Source organism: Pectinophora gossypiella, chromosome 21 (genome assembly GCF_024362695.1).
Source record: "Pectinophora gossypiella chromosome 21, ilPecGoss1.1, whole genome shotgun sequence".
NCBI lineage: Eukaryota > Metazoa > Arthropoda > Insecta > Lepidoptera > Gelechiidae > Pectinophora > Pectinophora gossypiella.
The window spans coordinates 3,024,632-3,045,746 of NC_065424.1; the positions used below are offsets into that span (position 1 = coordinate 3,024,632).

Genomic DNA, 21,115 nt, shown 5'->3' on the forward strand with positions numbered 1-21,115 from the left:
GAACAATACCGGTGTACCGGGATTAGAAAAATGTGTTTTTTTATTGAAATAATAACAATAACAATATACATTTATCCATATTTACAAGCATATGTACTTAAAATAAAAATTCACCTTAAAAAGTTTTGGTTTCCAGCTTTTTTATTTAAGTAAGTATACTGCAAACAGTGAATGTGTTAAGATTTTAAAAAGGCCAGAGGTTTTGTAAAGAATGATTTCTAGATACCGAAACGTCGACTGTGATTCGATGAATTGAGTCGAGGCAATGACACTTCGGAGAATCAAATTTTAAGTACATCATTTTACTTTATACCTGTATCACCGAAGTGGTAGGATCATTCATAATAAACAAACAAGTGTCATTACATTAGATTTGAGGTTATCTTTCTTTAAAGTGCCGGTTATTATTTTAGTTTTTGCGTGTTATGCGTTGTTATGTTTTTGAAAAATGCCGGGTCCTAAAAGAAAATCTTTAGTTTGGGATGTATTCGAATCGTCGTCAGTGAGTGGACGTGTTAGGTGTAAACAGTGTTCAGATTCATTCAAATATAGTGGAAATACGACCACATTATTAAATCACATTAAAAAGAAGCATCCTATTGTCCATCCAGTTAACTCGAGTTAAGTAATTCGAGTTCAACCCGAGTTACGTGGATTTTAACTCGAGTTAAATCGAGTTTTGGTTTTTCCGAGTTGGCACATCACTAGTAGGAAGCGCTGTAAGTATAGCATATTGTTCTAAGATATACACCGACTCCTCGCCTTCTGTGTTTAAATCCCATGTACTAACTAGGGGGCTACCCTATATTAAAAAAAAACTATATAGATGGCGTTGTACAGCTTTAACGTGATAATCACCTATTTTCTCAATACTCGGGTGCATAATCATTTCAAAATACGAAGTAATGTCAGAAGCATACATAAAAATAATTGTTGCTTGATATTTGGATCACATTAGGTATGTATAGAACTATGTTGCTACCTATATTGCTTCTCTTTATTTTGATCAGAATTAATAATGGATGGAGCCGTGGTAACCCAGTTGGTAGAACGCTTGCCTCTCACTTTGAGGTCGCAGGTTCGAATCCAGCACAGGTCTAAACCAATGATTGTCAAATTAAAAGTAAATGAAATTATTATTCATCATCATCATCATCATCAGCCCATTAACGTCCCCACTGCTGGGGCACGGGCCTTCCCTATGGATGGATAGGGAGATCGGGCCTTAAACCATCACGCAGGCCCGGTGCGGATTGATGGTTATTAACGACTGCTAATGCAGCCGGGACCAACGGCTTAACGTGCCTTCCGAAGCACGGAAAAATTAAAATTAATGAAATTATTATTACTATTAATAAAAATAACACAACAACAACAGTGTAAACAGTGGCTGCAAGTTGTCTTTGATTACTTGTGGCTATGCCTACCCCATTACGGATTACGGGCGTGAGTTTATGTATGTACTTAATTTAAAGAAGGTGGGGTACCACAATGTGATTTCATGTTTCCCGGGCTAGACATTAAACAAGGGACCACTGAGTAGAAGGCACGCTTACCACCAACTGAGCTATAATCGGTCTTCTAAGGTTACCAAGCCGCTCTGCGCTGGTTAGCAATTATTAAACGAATTTCAAAATTTTCGTCAAGCCTTGAGCAGTGGCATAGATATTGGACCTACAAAACCAGTGAACGTTGCGAGAACTAGAGAATAATATTTACATAAAATAATCATAAAATATTTTTTATATTTTATTTTTTACACACGCATACACAATTACATACAATAAGCTCGCAATTGAAGTTTATTTTTTCTGGCGAACAAACAATGTAAGACGATTATTCGTGTTTCGGAAGGCACGTTAAGTCTGCGTTTCCATTGACGCGGAGCTGTGCGGAGATCCTCCTAAGACCGAATGCTCTTTATAAATCCAAACCCCATTGTTTAACAATTGTGTCTGGAAATCTCGGTCTTAAGAGGATATAGCTATTTTTTTATTTTATCGGACCATCCTGTATAAATATAAATAATGATGGTATCATGAACAACCGCATACATTATATTTCTGACACAAAAACTATTTAAGTAATAGCTACTTATTATACATGCGCAATTTTTTGCAGACATATAATTTTTAAAACAGTTATTTTAAGGTGATTTGGTACTTCGTATGTTTACATTGTATGGCGTGACGAGGTTGCGCAAACGCAGTGTCAAATAACGTGTGATCTAATTAAAAACTAGTTTGTTACTTGTATTTTGTTATATCAAATCAAATCAATTTATTTGCGAGAACACATAAAATACAAAAAGGGGTAAAAATAATTTAAATAACAATGTTGTGATGTATTAGGCCTACATGCAGGCGTACAAATATAAAAAAAAAATAAAGAAACGGTACATTGAAAAGAAGATTATTGAAAAATGTATTTATTATTACAAAATTTAATTATTTTTACCTTAAGATTTGTCTTTATTTAGTACTTAATGATAATTTCATAATTCAACATTTATTAAACACAAAACAACATACAGATATCTACAAAAAGTAAAACTCTATGTACGTAAAAATTAAATTGTTGTTCAAAATACCTAAATTTATGCACAATAAAAATCTTTATCTTATCTTATCTTATCTTAAAATTCTAGATTAAGTAAATTCAATTCATCTTTTTTGGGGTTATGTATACGTTTTTACAATACAATACCAGATAATATTTTAAATTTATCAGAGAATAAATTTAAAGCTCACGTGAAGCTTACTTACTTTATGTAAAAAAGCTTATTATAAGATTAATGATTACCTAAATGATAAAAATGTCTGGTATTGAATGTGTTTCTCTAGTTATTAAATAACTTGTAATGTACCCTCATTGATTTAAAAGATGTGTTGCTGTTGCAGTTTCTTGTCAATTCTTCTCCTCAGCCAAATGACGTAAATTCAAAAATGTTACATTGACCTTCAACAAGTTTATCCATGATAATTACGTTGAATAAATGAAAATGTTACATTGACCTTCAACAACTTTATCCATGATAATTAAGTACGTTGAATAAATGATTTTGAAGACTGGCAGCATTTCCCCTTTGAACAGCTAATCCAACCCTTTGACAGAAGTAGCTACCAGCCCTCGGGTCGTGCATAGCCTCAACGAGACGCTTCGAAAGGTCCTAAATGAAACGCCAAATAGCACCACCGTCTCTACGGCAAAAGGTAGGTTACAAATAAATAATTAAGTACTTAATAATAATTTATGTTCAGAATATTCCTTCAAATTATAAGACTACTATACTATACAAGATATTTAAAATATTTTTCGAAAACCCCGAGATTTACAATAGTGCAAGGCAAAAACACTTAAGTAGGTACTTATAACCCCAAATATTTATATTCAATAAGTAAGTAAATGAATTTATTGTGAGATTATGTTATATTATTACGCAAATAAAATTAATAAATATTATGAGTAACGCAGTGGAGCAGCGTAGTAAAGTATGCTCCATACCCCCTCCGGTTGATTGAGGAGAGGCCTGTGCCCAGTAATGGGACAGCCTATACCTATACATAGACTGTTTATGTTATATATTATGAGTTTTACAACTTTATTTACAAGTGACACCGTAACGTATACTAAAGGGGATGATTCCGACCATGATTCTAAGTTGATATCAAGTGGAATTTCCTATCGAAAAATTCATTATTAGTGTCTTTATAATTATTTTCAGTTCCATATTTTTGCGATTTTTGGAAAATTCCACCTGTTATTAACTCGGAATCATGGTCCGACTGATCCTTCAAAATTTTCGTTACGATGTCACTAACAAAAAAATGGGACTAAAGTAAAATTTTGATTATACTTATAACCCAATTTAACCGGCGCGTCCTTTCCAATTCTCATAGGTACTTACCTATCTTTCATAACTATGTCATACAAAAATTACAAGTAAAAGTTAAACACAATGCAACACAGATAATAATAGTTAATAACGAATATGTATGTGTGTCTGTCGGTGATCAATAGCGCCGCAAGTGCTGCGGCCCACGCGTGGGATGCAACAGTAACGGTGTGGGGGTGTGGGCAGAGTTAGAAGAGGAAGCGGAAACACACAACATACAAAAACATAGGCCCTGAATCCTAACACACACCCTAATCACACACATCCTAATTTTATTTTAAGTTATACCTGTCACTTTCTAAAATGAAAGGGACGGATGATTGTCAACTGTTAATTTGAAAATGAATGAATAACCGTGGCGAATAAAATAGGCATCTCACTCATATGTATGTAACCCGTTTGACGTGTGCTGTCAACTTCTGTCGGGTTATTGCCATTACATTTTTTTAATATTCCTGTCCAAATGCGTCAGTAGCTTGTGTCCAAGGCACTTGTAACTGTGGCACTCCCACGGGGCTTTATCGCTCAAAGCGATCTCATCCATCCCCACTGCAGCCCACACTCTGCGCCCGCGCCGCTAGCCGATGCTCCATTGATATCGATCTGCGGCCATTCATTTTTCAACATCACGTTCCGAGTTTCGTCCGTTACTCCGTCTCTCATGGCGGCCAGTCACGACCTAAAGAGACATCCTCAATATATTGACAGTATCGTAACTGATGCTTTGAATTTTTAAATAATTTGAGTGCTTAGAATTCGTTTTTCACAGGGGACATAACCTGAAGATTTGACAGGTCAGGTTTTTTTACAGAAGCGACTGCCTGTCTGGACTTCCAACCCGCGAAGGGAAAACCAACCCAATACAGGTTAGGTCAACTAACAAACAAACAAATGAAAATATTATGAAAATAACATACTTATAAAGCGAACCATAATTTCTGATTATGGTAAGTAATTTGTTTAATTCAGTTTTTGTTCCGTTAACGCGTTACCAGTAAAGCGAATGCATCTTGAGAAAGCTCTTTATTCTGTGAAGCTGCAAAACTGGTTGTATATATGAACGCATTCTGCGAATGAGCTACGGTTTTACTTTTTTCAAAAACCTTCATTGTATTATTTATAGATTTTTAAAGCCAGTCTCCTATGACAGTGGACAACTGAAGTCTTCAATATGAACCTTAACTTCAGTACTTTCTATAGGGAACTACATTGGAGAGACATGATTTGTGTTTCATCTATCTATCTATCTATTTCAGCATAAATTCATATCCAATTTTGGACGTATGCCTCTTCCATGTTATTCCACTTCCGACGATCTTGGGCTATCGACATCCAGCCATATCCTGCGTGCCGCACAATGTCGTCCTTCCATCTCATTGGTGGTCTTCCTCGGTATTGTGAATGCTCGTGGGCGCCACTCCAACAATCTCCGGGTCCATCTTTCTTTGCCCATTCGAGCAATGTGTCCCGCCCATCTCCACTTGCGTTCGGCAACTACTTTTACCAGATCCCTAACCTTGGTTTTAGATCGAACCCAAGTATTTCTCTTCCGGTCACGTAAGGAAATGCCGAGCATAGCTCTTTCCATTGCTCTCCATCATCATTGTCAGGCCTCATACATCTTTCCCAGCTTGCCTCTCTCTCGTCCACCCCCGCGTCTGGGACGCGTCAAACAGAAATTGCCCCAGGAATTGGAAGAAGTAATTTAAATTACAATATTAAATTGATATTGAAAATTGAACATCAGTCAACCTGCCATTACCTACCATTTTCATTTCAAACATTATCAGTAATTTAATTTGTTTCCATAACGACCAAATCAGAGGACAAAATATCAATCTGATTGTAATTGTTTACGAAATTGGAAGTAATCAATTGGTTACTTACAATGATCAATTGGTAACTTTCCAGGCTACGTTCCTCAAAAACAAAATAGATGGCGCTGTACAGATTTTCCTTCGTTTAACCTTCTAACTTCATGAATAACAGACATGCATCTTTTATCTTTGTTTTTGAGTATAAATGATGATATTCACACTATACGTAAACGCAGCAGTGGGACTTATATAGGCTGTTTATGTAAGGTTATGCTTTTTCTCACAGAACTTACCTGATAAAAAAATAAAATACTTAATTTGTGTTTTTATTCTGCTTACTATCTAACTTACTAATTTGAATTTCGAGTTTGGATTTGTCTTGGGATCACTCGCAAGTTAGTGCGGAAGGTATACTATATAATGGTATACTTAAGTATTATTTCTAACGGCCTCTGTGGTCCAGTGGTTGAGCGTTGGGCTTACGATCCGGAGGCCCCGGGTTCGAATCCCGGTGGGGACATATGACAAAAAACACTTTGTGATCCCTAGTTTGCCTGTAATTTCCTAAAATTACAGGCTGATCACCTAATTGTCCGGAAGTAAGATGATCCGTGCTTTGGAAAGCACGTTAATTCGTAGGTCCCGGTTACTGATGTAAGTATGTAATCGTTACATGAGCCATGTCAGGGGCCTTTGGCGGCTCAGTAATACTAATAACCCTGACATAAGACATACTGACGGAATGATGAGGTTGGTATTCCACCTCACAACCTACACGATAAGAAGAAGAAGAAATATTAAAATATATACTTTATTGCACTTAAAGAAAGAAAAGAAAGAAACATTTATTACTTCCGGCCACCACAAACACAGACAGACAGGTACATTACATTCAACACAGGACAGAAATCAATAAGTACACAGAAAAAAAAACCAAAACAAAAAGTAACAACTAGTTACATCACAAACATGAAATGGACGTTTACAAGGGAGAACTTATCTCTAAGAGAGATCTCTTCCAGCCAACCCAGAGGTAGTAAAACAATATCTGCGGGAGAATAAAAAGAGGCAATATACGTATGAAAAATATTATTATAATAATTATATCTACATATAAAACCGTATTATTTCTCATTCAAAAATAGTTCAGCCGTTAATAAGCAACTTATAACGCTACTATTTCCAGAGACATAAATTAATGGCCGTGGGCGACCAACTTGCTTTATTTTAGTATCACACTCGGGTTTTACTGAGTTTGGTTTAGGTTTGAATCGTATTTAGTATCAACAAAAAGCTCACGAGTATAAAATTGCCCAAATGGGGTAGTCAGAGGTACATCCATCGCAAGATGAACTAAGTACCTACACCACACCGAGCTTTTTGTTAGACCAGCGTGATAGGTGGCTAGTAAGTCTTATAAAAATCTATTGAAACTTTATAAAAGGCTACTTTCCAACTAGTTACGTCAGTTACTTTTTACTAAACGTCAAAACACGAAATCACTATGGAATTTGTATGAAAAAGCAAAAGGAATAATACTACGTATACTCTCCCCACCAGCACCTGAGCTAGGTTTACCTCACCCCCTCGGTCTTACTTTAGTCTTCAATCATATGGGCGTCAGACGTCACACTCACAGGCGCGCGTGTCCGGTAACGTCAATGTGTTGTTTGAAATGTTTGCGTAAAACGAGGTGTTTTGTATGAATTTGTTTTGTATCTTTAAAATTTTTTTTATATATATTTTCTTTTCTTTTTTTTATGGTTGTCTGGAAGAAATCGCTTTAAGCGATTAGGCCGCCATTTGCCATGTACTTAGTTAAGAGTCTTTTTGTAATTTATTTCTTTTTATTGTGGTGCAATAAAGTGTATTTGTATTGTATTGTATTGTATTGTATGAAGTATCCAGGGTGTGCTGTTACGTCATGTTTAAGAATGTGATAAAATATCGTACTTATCATTACGATTTTCTTGATGCATTAATTAAATGTTAAATGACAAAAATAACTTACAATCTATAACTGATGGCCAATTTATACAAAAGAAAAAACTATTTCAATATAAACTATTTTATTTCGATTTTCTTGATTAAAATTCATAAATAGGTTAAATAGAAAAAAAGAAAATGTTTTTCGTTAGTTTTAGATCTGTCTTTGTTTAGTAAGTAATCATGAACCTAGTACGATCACGAGCATAAATATGTATACACTTTGGTACCATGTCACATTAACTTTTTGACAAATTGAACTGTAAGTCTCACTAAATGTCAAATATGTTAGTGCGACAGAGTCCTAAAGTGGGTACATTATATTGCTTATGACTGTACACGAAACAATTGGGATATAGTCGTGACCTTATGTTATATGGTAGGGGTGATTGCAGATTATCCTATTGATGACTTTTAGGGTCTACCCACAATTTTTTGTAAAGATGGACCTACGCCAAAATCATTTATACCTCCAACCATTGAACATTAGTCAAGTAAACAAGTCGCCTATATCAGTATGTCTTAAACACGCACTGTCGCGCGGCGTTTCTTGTAACTGTACAAGTTGCGAAACCCGACGCGTTCTGATCAGCATTCTATGGCGGCGCTACTATTTTTAGTCGCACGCGCCGGTGACAGGCCTCTAAGGAAAGTTTAGGGAAAACATCAACTATTATTGGTGATCATTGGTGCTAATTCCTGTAAATACCATCTAATTTTATTTTAAGTTATATCTGTCATTTTCTTATCCGCCGAAAAGGAAAGGGACGGGTAATCGACAAGCATAAAATTTATGGAACACACGTCAATTTTAAGCACAAATCTAAACCAACCGTCTAAAAATTTTACATCCGTCAATAACCCGACACAGTTAAGTAGACAGCACGTCAAACGGATTGCATACCAGCGACGTACCTTTTGATTCGCCCGGGTTCTTCATTCATTCACTCATTCTTCCTAAAATTAAGAGCTGTGAATCATTCGTCCCTTTCCTTTTCGACGGATATGAAAATGACGGATATAACTTTAAATAAAATTAGGCATGCGCATACAGTCATGAGCAATATAATGTACCCACTTTAGGACTCTGTCGCACTAACATATTTGACATTTGGTGTGACTTAAAGTTCAATTTGTCAAAAAGTTAATGTGACATGGTACCAAAGTGTATACATATTTATGCTCGTGACCGTGTACCAATTTCAAATGTCATTTCACTGAACCAATTTAGGGATTTGTTCAATTCACTAGATTTGTTAAGGGAAAAGATGAAATCGTGTTGTTATTTTAACATCCTCCGTGATTTAATCAAATCCCTTAGGGAATTGATCAAATCCCTGTTTTTATCATACCCCTGCGACATATACATAAACTCACGTCTATAGAATTCAATTCAAACTGGGCTAACCTTGAAATGTGAGCTGTCACTTTTGAGCATACCTGGTTTTCTTATACCATGCTAAATACTAGCTACTGCACTTGTTTATGCGTGCAATGATGCGTGTCGCATTATCATAACATTACATAGTACATGATTACCTAACCTGCGCAGTGTGCTGCATAATCTAATCAATGTTTAATTAAAGACACACTGATTTACACAGTACACACTGTCAGTTTTGTATGACTTTCTCACGAGATTATATTACTAGTCACGGAAAGTAATGAGTACTTACTTACTACTTATGTTTATTTTACTAATAATTATTTACGAAAATATACAGGTTGATATACAGGTAGCGAAGTGGAATTTTCCGTCGCAAAATTCATGTTTCTTTTTTAAATTATTTTCAATTATATACTTTTGCGATAGAAAATTGCACTTGATATTAACTCAGAATAATGAGCTGAATTATTCCTCACAGTATTCGTTACGATGTCACTTACACCCTGTACAAGAACGTACAGGTAGCCATACAAGTACGTATGGTTGTTAGTGATACCGTAACGAATACTGAGGGGGATGATTCAGACTATGATTCTAAGTTGATACCAAACTAAGTGGAATTTCCTGTCGGAAAATTCATGAAAATGTTGGCGTTTTTTTTTTAATTTTTTTCATTTCCATAACAACCTTCGTGGTTTAGTGGTTAGAGCGTTAGGCTCACGATCTGGAGGTCCGGGTTCGATTCCCGATGGGGACATTGTCTAAATCACTTTGTGAGACTGTCCTTTGTTTGGTAAGGACTGTACAGGCTTGAATCACCTGATTGTCTGAAAAAATAAGTTGATCCGTGCTTCGGAGGGCACGTTAAGCCGTGGGTCCCGGCTATTAGCCGTAAAAATAGCTCCACCAACCCGCAGTGGAGCAGCGTGGTGGAGTATGCTCCATACTCACTCCGGTTGATTGAGGGGAGGCCTGTGCCCAGCAGCGGGACGTATATTTAAAGGCTATTTATGTTATGTTATAAATATCTCTTTCTTATTCTTTTTTCTTGAATTGCATGTTTTAAAAAAATCAAAGTACTTAGATATTTATTTTTTTAAGCAAAGATGAATGTTTCCAAACCGATTCTATGGTACAAGTACACTATAACTACCGGCTTATCGGTCAGCACTACGGCTAGCGATAAAACAAATACCAACGACCGACGAATATCTGATGGGACATGTATTACAGACAGATAATAGCCCCGATTCCTGCAGACACCTCCTAATTTGATTTTAAGTTATACCCGTCATTTTCTTATCCGCCGAAAAGGAAAGGGACGGATGACTGACAACTGTTAATTTTAAAATGATTGACTACCCCGGGATAATAAAATTGGCATCACGCTGATATTCAACCCGTTTGACATGTGCTGTCATCTTTATTCTGTCAGGTTATTGGCCAATGTAAAATTGTGGAGGGTTTTTTAATTTCTGCCTAAAAATGACGTGTGTTCCATAAATTTTACGACTGTCGATTACCCGTCCCTTTCCTTTTCGGCGAATAAGAAAATGACAGATATAACTTAAAATGAAATTAGATGGTGTGTTCTGGAATCAGCACCAATGTACAGTCATGAGCAATATAATGTACCCACTTTAGGACTCTGTCGCACTAACATATTTGACATTTAGTGAGACTTACAGTTCAATTTGTCAAAAAAGTTAATGTGACATGGTACCAAAGTGTATACATAGTAATGCTCGTGTGACCGTAGGTCAATATTTGGACAGCTAGAGTCAAAAACCTAGTTTAAATACTTAACTTCTTCTTCTATCGTGTGGGTTTTGAGGCGAATTACTAACCTCATCAACCCTGGTGTCAGAGTTACTATTGAGCCGCCAAAGGCCCCTGACATGACTCATTTATAACGACTACGTACTTACACAGTAAGTAGTAACCGGGACCAACGGCTTAACGTGCCTTCCGAAGCACGGATCGTCTTACTTTCGGACAATCAGGTGATCAGCCTGTAATGTCCTAACCAAACTAGGGACCACAAAGTAATTTTTGTGATATGTCCCCACTGGGAATCGAACCCAGGACCTCCGGATCGTGAGTCCAACGCTCAACCACTGGACCACGGAGGCCGAATACTTAACAATAACAATAGTAAGTTGTCGTTGTTTTTAAATAACAATATAACAACATAACATAAGCTCACAACTATAACCCGACATTGGGGTAGTCAGAGATACATCCATCACAAGATGGAACTAAGTACAATCACGAGCAATATCATGTACCCACTTTAGAACTCTGTCGCACTATCATATTTGACATTTAATAAGACTTACGGTTTAATTTCTCAAAAAAGTTAATGTGACATGGTTTCAAACTACATATTTAGTACTCGTGACCGTACCCACACCTCAACGAGACTTCTGTTAGACCAACTCTTTAGAACTCTTTCTGGTCGACCCAACTATGTTAGTAGTAAAAACTACACGTAATATAAATTAATAACTCATTGGTGCTATTCGTGTATATTACATAATCGAATACGATGAGTACACAGTTCCTTACTTACATACCTACTTTTCACTTTCCGAAACAAATTATTTCCTCTCTCGTATATCCAATATCTGAAGGAACATTTCAATGAAATACTTCTAGTTACTTATTGAATATTTTAGGATTCAACAAGGATCCGAGAAATTTCCCTTTTATGAACGAAAACTTTTACCATTTTGCGAGTAAAAGTAACTTGTATTTTGTAACATTTGTATGCGCGAGAGCGGCGAGGCCTTACGAAACTTGAAGTCTTGTGATCAAATTATTTGAATACTTATTGATAAACAGCATTCCGCTGTATAAAACATGAGTTCCTGTGAAATATTTTCAATTTGCTAATCTGATGCTACGGTTTGCGAAGACGAATCTTGAAAATAAACACTTCACTTCCCATTTTTCTTCTTCTTGTACAGATAATAAAGACCTTAGGTATTTTAGACATACATGACTAGACTAGGAGTCGGTGTATAACTATACACCTCTGCCTACCCCTTCAGGGATAGGGGCGTGGTACTATCTTGTGTTATGATCTTTATTTGAAATAGGATTTTGGCCAGTGAAGTCAACGTCAGTCAAGTTTGGCGAGGTGAGGTATTTAGTTCATCTTGTGATGGAATATACCTCTGACTACCCCAAATTGAGGAGCTCGGTGGCGCAGCGGTTAACGCGCTCGGTCTGCGATTGTTGAAGTAAAGCAACTTTCGCAAAGGCCGGTCATAGGATGGATGACCACAAAAAAAAAATAAGTTTTCAACTCGAGCTCCTCCGTGCTTCGGAAGGCACGTTAAGCCGTTGGTCCCGGCTGCATTAGCAGTCGTTAATAACCATCAATCCGCACTGGGCCCGCGTGATGGTTTAAGGCCCGATCTCCCTATCCATCCATAGGGAAGGCCCGTGCCCCAGCAGTGGGGACGTTAATGGGCTGATGATGATGACCCCAATACGATATGTTGTCAAGTCAACCAACCATACGTAACATACACCAAATGTACAAAAATGCCACAAAAGACAGGCTGCTTCTAGCTTCGTCCATGCGTTCTCTAAAACCCTTTATATACATGTAAGGACTAAAATAGAAGGATGCTACACGTTGTTTTCGTCTTATTGCTTTCAGTGAGTGTTGGATCTTACTGCGTTATTAATATAATTATAATAATAAAAACAGCCTCCGTGGTCTTGTGGTTAGAGCGTTGGGCTCACGATCGGGAGGTCCGGGATGGATTCCCGATGGAGAAATTGTCGAAATCACTTTGTGAGGCCGTCCTTTGTTTGGTAAGGACATTGCTTGTATTACCTGATTGTCCGGAAAAGTAAGATGATTCCGTGCTTCGTAAGGCACGCTAAGCCGTTGGTCCCGGGCTACTAGCCCAAATATCTCCCCCAACTCGCAGTGGAGTAGCGTGGTGGAGTATGCTCCATACCCCCTCCGGTTGATTGAGGGGAGGCCTGTGCCTAGCAGTGGGACGCATATAGCTGGTTATGTTATGTTAATAACAACTAATAATAAGGAAGAAACGTTAACTTAGATGTGAAAACATCCTATACTGCATAATGTGTTTAGACATTCAAGGAATTTAAAATAAGAAGATAAGAATAGTAATTTCTAGACTACTTTCAAGATTGATTTACATTTTGGTTATACAGACGGGAAGTGTGGCACTTTTGATATGTTGAATGGATGATGAAAGGTGATCAGTACTGATTGGTCATTCCAGCGCTTTTTTACCTAAAATGAGGGACTTTCCAAGGTAACCCAAAAATAATATGAATGGCGCTATCTAGATTTAACGCGATCTTCTATCGTGTGGGTTGTGAGGTGGATTACCAACCCCATCAACCCTGGTGTCAGGGTTATCATTGAGCCGCCAAGGGCCCCCGACGTGGCTCATGTAACGATTACTCACTTACATCAGTAAATAGTAACCGGGACCAACGGCTGCCTTCCGAAGCACAGATCATCTTACTTTCGGACAATCAGGTGATCAGCCTGTAATGTCCTAACCAAACTAGGAATCACAAAGTCATTTTTGTGATATGTTCCCACCGGTATTTGAACCCAGGGCCTCCGGATCGTGAGTCCAACGCTCAACCACTGGACCGCAGTGGCTATTGATTATGGAGATTGATGATGGGTATTGATATTGATATTATGCTTTTGGGAAGTTTCGTCGTGTTCATACATTTCGTTTACCTTTGATGTATTCTTCATTTGAAAACAAATGAAGTCCCACTTAAGATCAAAACAGGATAATTACCTGAAACAAATGAACGAGAAGATTAACATTCTTCTTCTATCGTGTGGGTTGTGAGGTGGAGTAACAACCTCATCACCCCTGGTGTCAGGGTTACTATTGAGCCGCCAAAGGCCCCTGACATGACTCATGTAACCACTACTTATTTAGAGTACATCAGTAAGTAGTAATCGGGACCAACGACTTAACGTGCCTTCCGAAGCACGGATCATCTTACTTTCGGACAATCTGGTTATCAGCCAGTAATGTCCTAATGAAACTAGGGACCACGAAGTAATTTTTATGATATGTCCCCACCGGGAATCGAACCCGGGACCTCCGGATCGTGAGCCCAACGCTCAACCACTGGACCACGGAGGTCGTTTAACATTAAATCTCAATAACAAGTGATATTCAAAAGACAACGAACATTCAAACACATTTTACAAGAACACATCTAAATATTACATTTAAAAAGGACGTAAAGTGAAATGCATGTATGTATGGAATTGTATGATGTATGTATGTGTGTGTGTATGTATGACAAAGGACATCGTCTGGGAAGTGAATGTGTTCAACTAAACTAAGATGAGTGCTACTCGGTCTCCTGGGTACAGTCAGTCGCAAAAGTGGGTTGTTTCATAGTAATATAAATATAGGGTAGTAAAAGTATAAATAACAAATAGTGTGGTAGGTGCGTAAAGCTCAGTTCGGATTAAACCATTGAACAGTGAACTGCGTCGTATTATTTGTCTCCTCAGTTATTATAATTTCATTCATACCTTGTTAAAGTTAAGTGTAATAAGATACTTACAATAAAATTCTATTTATTTCTTTGGATAATCTATATCATGTGATTTCCAGGATTTCTGCCCTTTTAATGCTACTAGGCTCTATTCCATCTATTCTCTATTACATTTACTTTTACAAAATTCGAGTAACCAATAAATACCAAACGAAAAGAGTCCGAGAAAATAAACTAAGACAACCTAGTGCGGCAAATTACTATGGTCTAAATACCTACATATATAATACCCCGAATCTTTAACGAGCAACCTTTTCTAAAGAAAATACCCAAACTGCCAAAACAAGCAATTAAATCAAAATTAGTAAAAGCACTGCTTGAATTAAAATAAGTAAAATATAATTAAAATCTTTGTTTTCTTTTATTTATTAAATTACTTAAACGAAAGTTTTTTTTTTATCCTTGGCATCTTGGCAATGGCCCATTGGTTAGGCGCAATCTAACGTGTTCTTGAGAACTATTCCTTTTTTAAATTCTAAAAAATAATATCTCCCATTATTTTACAGCGTGGTGGAGTATGCTCCATACCCCCTCCGGTTGATTGAGGGGAGGCCTGTGCCTAGCCGTGGGACGTATATAGGCTGTTTATGTTATTACTTTACAGAATGGTATTAAATTATATTCGCTCTCGTTGATGTATTTTGTATGACGGAAATGAAACGAAACAACTATTTAAAAAGTCCATAAAAATGTAACATATTGTGTTTCCACGTAACATAAGTGATAAGATTAAGTCACTTTAAAAGCTAACATAGCATCACGCGTATATCCCCGAAGGGGTAGGCAGAGGAGGTTCATAATAAACATCTACTCACCTCGTCAGCTGTTTCCATGTAATAGGGGACGGGCTTATTGCCATTAACCAGACACAAATTCCGGAAATCCTGGTACTTTCCAACTCGGAGTTCGAACCCGATGCACTTATGACATGCATTCTCTCTAACAATTTTCTATACCTAAAGGTTACCTGGAATTGATTTCCACCTTAGCAATAAGGCCGCCTGTTGTACTACCTATCTAATTATAATAATGTATTTCTAATATTTGTTTTAAGTGCAATAAATTTTGTACGTATGTATGTAAAAATCAATGATAAATCCGTCAACATGCGATGCGCGTGAGTGTATCGTGACATTATTTATTCTCATCACGTCCGAGTTCGTTCACAGTACAAGTGTCGAGCGTGTTTACACGGGGCCCGGAATGCATCGCGCGCTGTTTGCAGAGGGGTAGGTAGGGAATAGGCGGGGCTTGCTGTGTGGTGTTAGCAAAGAGATATTGCTGGAGATACTTTGGTATTGTAGATATATGTGGGAATGAAAGATCTACAAAAACATAAATTTTATAATTATGACAACTAATGGTTCATAATTTCACCACTGTTTACAAATAATTCGCTGGGCTCAGTGACTGAACTTTATTATTTTTTTGTAATTTTCTAAGAATCAGCCGTTCTTCCAGTGGCCATTTTTCTTCCCCAGGGTCAAAACAAAACCTTCACGCTTACGCTAAAGACGTAACAATTCATGGGCATGAAGAATCAGACGGAAACAATTAAACAATGCCCCCAATCCTCCTCTAGATTTCCCCCTCCCCTCCCTTCCTCTTCCTCCCCCTATTCCTACATCTCCGTATCAGAATCAGAATCATTTATTCAACGTAATTATCATAGATAAACTTGTTCAAGGTCAATGTAACATTTTTGAGTCTACGTCATTTCGCAAAGCGTTATGGCTGAAGAGAAGAAATGACAAGAACTGCAACAGCAACACATCTTTTAAATCAAGGTAGGTATACATTACAAGTTATTTAATAACTAGAGGAACACAATGAATACCAGGCATTTTTATCATTTAGATAATCATTAATCTTATAATAAGCTTTTTTACATAAAGTAAGCTTCACAGGAGCTTAAAATTTATTTTCTGACAAATTCAAAATGCTGTCTGGTATTTTATTGTGAAAACGTAATACATTACCCCAAAAAAGATGAATTTAATTTATTTAGCCTAGAATTTTGTCTAGCAATTTTATATTCGTACCTTGTATTGTATGTCTTTCAAAGAAAGAAAGAAACGTTTATTATAAAGGGATACCACAGGTTCACGTAAAATACGGTTACGGTTCGGTTTCACGGTTTCTCGTAATTGCTAAGTACCCGTTAATCCTGATAATATCGGTAATCAATGGACAAAGGATATGAAAAAATAAATAAATATCATTTGATATATAATAAATGTGGGATTTGGCGTGTAACGGAACGTAAGGTGAGTGAAAGGGAAGGATGACAGTGTGCGAGAGAGAGAGGAGAGGGGTGTGGGAAGGAGGACGATTAGAAGGAAGGTTACGGGACTTTAAAAAAGAATCGACGGAAAACGAATTTGGAGCTTTTCCTTTCATATCCCTACATAAATATCATAATAATCTAGGCTCGCGTTTGACCACGATCTCACCTGATGGTAAGTGACGATGTGGTCTAGAGTCGACCACGCTTACCTAGCAAATAAAACAACCTTAATGTTATGAAGAGTTAAGATTCTTCTTCTCACGTGAGGGTTGTGACGTCAGTCATCTTGTAACCCTGGCACACCCCCGACACTTTATACAAACAACCTCCTTTTACACAGACACCACACATTGACATTATCGTACACGCGCATCTGTGTGTGTGACGTCTGACGCCATACGATTGAAGACTAAACTATGTTCGAGAGGGGGTGAGGTAAACCTAGCGCAGACGCTGGTGGGGAGCGGAGAGTTGACCTTCTGTACGTAGTATTATTCCTTATTCTATGACCCTGGTGTCAGGGTTACTATTGAGCCACCCCGGCTTATGTAACGACTACGCAACTTAAGTAAATAGTAACCGGGACTAACAATCAAATCAAATAAATCATTGACAATTGTCATGAATACTCATTGTCTATCCAACCATATTAGCGACGATTGAGTATTGGCGATGAGTTAGTCACACACAGTCATCAAGGCACACAGAACCGCTGGCATAGAAGTTAAATTAACATTGTGTATGTGCTTGTCGAAATCACTTTGTGAGACTGTCCTTTGTTTGGTAAGGACTTTTCAGGCTTGAATCACCTGATTGTCCGAAAAAGTAAGATGATTCCGTGCTTCGGAGAGCACGTTAAGCCGTTGATCCCGGTTATTAGCCGTAAAAACATCTCCACCAACCCGCATTGGAGCAGCGTGGTGAAGTATGCTCCATACCTCCACCGGTTGATTGAGGAGAGGCCTGTGCCCAGCAGTGGGACGTATATAGGTTGTTTATGTATGTTACGTTGTAATTATTGGTCAGCAAAAATTTAGTTTCGATCGCCATCGACTCGCAAAGAAGAAGATGTGCAGAAGGGACCTTCTCCGCCCCGCACTAGGGAATGCAATCCCGTTCTCGCGAGATCTCGTCAAATTTTTCGGGATCACTCCCGAAGTATAATATCACGAGAACCCACTGGAGATTGACGGGATTGGGCGAATCACCTGGAGGTATACTTTTTGTTTTTATTATGCTGATTTCCAAAGACTTATCCTAGCCAAACAAAGGACAGTTTCATAGTGATTTAGACAATTTTCCTCTGCGGAATCGAACCCGGACCTCCAGATCGTGAGCCCAACGCTCTAACCACTAGATCATGGAGGATGGTATTATACAACCTCCTTCTTTTTTAAGTCAGTTAATAAGATTGTAAAGTATCCCGGCCCGGTACGCTCCCGGAGCCGCGTCTGTGTACTTAGGCCCTATAAGTACCTACTATTATGGACAAGGATACATCCGTTTCCTTTGTGTCGACGTATATGGAAGTGAACGTGAGGTAGATATCAAGCTAAACGATCAGGTTGGTTAAATTAGCTGGTAATGGCGATCGGGGTTACTTTTAGACTGTCAATACTCAGAGATTTGCCTGGTCACTTTTTAGGGCAAATTATATGAGGTATAAGGTGAGGTAGGTAAGGGAAGGTAGGTAAGGGAAGGTAGGTAAGGGAAGGTAGGTAAGGGAAGGTAGGTAAGGGAAGGTAGGTAAGGTAAGATAGGTAAAGGAGGGGTATAACAGTGTTAGAGAAGTTGAATGTTGGTTCGTTCGTTCGCTTGAGTTCGTGAAAATTTCATCATTAGTATACAACTTATGTACCTATATAATAAAATAAATAAATAAAGCTTTTAAAATTTATGTTCCGGTGTGAAATTCAATTTTAATTTGACACCTATTCTTAAATGTTTGATGAACTTTTCGGCCCAAATAGGTATTTTATTATTTATGAACGCGAAGTTCTTGGGGCTCACTCCTAATAGACCTCCAGGGAGGTAGTATTCAAAGTCAGGTACGACCTCGGCGCAGTGGCGGTTTTAACTCTTGACTGCTGGGATATAGTATCTATGTTATGTTATGTTAGTGGGCTCTGTTTTCCGCATTTAGACTCTAAGATGGCCCATTATGCGTGTAATTGTTGACTACGTAAGCCAACCTAACTCCTTCCAGAAGCTCCTGCTCCTGGGGTTTTCACAGGCTTTGCGGAGCGACCCCATTCCTTTGAGGATTTTTACCCGTTGTGCTGACACTCCCGTGCATTCCAGGATGACATGGGGGGCAGTTTCTTCTGCGTCTAGACAGCCTCTGCAAACTGGGCTGTCCGTTGTCCCTAAATTAAATAGGTGTTTGTTGAGTGGGTACTGACCCGGAATGCTGCCCACTACTATTCGGGATATAGTAGCTTATGTTATGTTATATCAGCTCCAACATCTGTCATAATATATTTCATATTTCTTATAAGCCAATTGTCTTAGTTCACGTCTATAAATATTTTATATAATATCTCCGGCAAGTCTAAGTGGTGGGTTAACTTAAATCACTTCGTTCATAATCCGCGTATTAGCCAATAGGGCCACTACAATCTGGCGTTTATCCAGCCACTTCAGGGCTTCTCTACTTTGTAACGTGATCGGCTGAATACCGAGCCTTGTTGTTTCGCGTTCAACGGGCTTTTTTAGGTCACCCTTTGTAAGAAGCATGTGATTTGCGCTTGGAATTTTCCTTCAATATCTTAAGGTACCTAGCTAAGTTTTGAAAAAGGTTTTAGCTTGGAGCGGAAGTCTATTTCTGTCTTTGATTAGTTGTATCTAAAATTACTGTCTATTTTTTGGTAGTATATATTTACTTACACAAAGAAACATATAGCATTACAGAGTAGCCTAAGTTATTATATGCATCCTCGCGTTCTGTTCAGCAGAGATGCGGTTTTTTGCGCCAGACAGCGTCAAAACCATCCACACCCGTCTCCACGAACTTGGCCGACGCGCCATATCGCGCGTTTATGTATGACATACTGATGGTAACAGGAGCCGCGTGGTTTTTCCCTCTAATGGCGTCTGTCAGGCTCGACCGCATCTCAGCGGAAGTGTGGTCGATACCTGATCTCTTCATTCATAACCAGACAGATTACGTAGACAGGAATAGGGAACGGCTAGTCATTTCATATGCAAGGGGTAAAAAGTTTGATATGGTGAAAGAAATTGGGTTGTTTGATGGCTTTTGTGTTGGAGGGTAACTTTATAATGTAATGTGTGTCTGTGTGTGTGTGTGTAGTGTTGCTACCTATGTAATAAGGCTGCCTTTAGTACCAATTGTTTATGTAATGCGTTTGATTTGTGTAGAATTAAAGAGTTATTCCATAGTATTGTGTAACTCTATTATTCAAACTCTACTTTGTTACTTGCAGATTTTGAGCAATAAAAAAAGGGTAACAACTCTAAGGACTCGGCATTTATCTTCATTCATTTTAGTACTTTTTTGAGAACTTTAAATGACACCTAAGGCAAATCGACAATAAGTCACAACTTTGCAACTAAAACAAATAATTTATATAACATAATATAGCATCACGCCTGTGACCTCTAAGGGGTTGGCAAAAGCGTATAGAACCTATATATACACCCACTTCTCAAGTGCAGTGTAATACGGGACGAGCCTAATGCCATTAATCGGGCACAAATCCTGGAAACCATGATAACAATTATCTATCATCCAAATATGATTTCAAAGTTATAAAGTCGAATTCAGCGGCTTTTATAAAATTATGAGACTCTACATTCGTCAATAAGTATATAGATTTTAGGTACCTAATTGAAAAGCTTCGTAGGTTGAAAGGGCAGACAGGCAGTCGCTTCTGTAAAAAACCTGGCAAATCTTCAGGTTAGGTAAGCGGACCCTGTGAAAAACGAGATAACGCTAGGAGGATGAAGTAATTTAAAAGCTTCAATAAAAAATGACACGAAAAATATTGTAACGAACTTATGATCGCGTCATAATCAATGATCTAGCTGCTACTATGTTCCACGTTCCAAGCTCGTAAGAGTTATAAGCTACAAGAGAACGGGAACCGCTAATTCCGCTGCGCTGTGGGAACCGGCCGGCGAGGATATTGCGT

The 21,115-nt window shown here is 38.0% G+C and overlaps 1 protein-coding gene and 1 non-coding gene across 3 annotated transcripts in view; one reads left to right on the forward strand and one right to left on the reverse strand.

Annotated features, from left to right (window-relative positions):
• The window catches only part of LOC126376498 (uncharacterized), an 80,415-nt gene that overhangs the window by 18,675 nt on the left and 40,625 nt on the right, over positions 1-21,115 (reverse strand). The window lies entirely within an intron of this gene.
• On the forward strand, positions 6,161-6,232 carry Trnav-uac (transfer RNA valine (anticodon UAC)). Its single transcript has one exon. It is a non-coding gene; the product is annotated as a tRNA-Val (tRNA).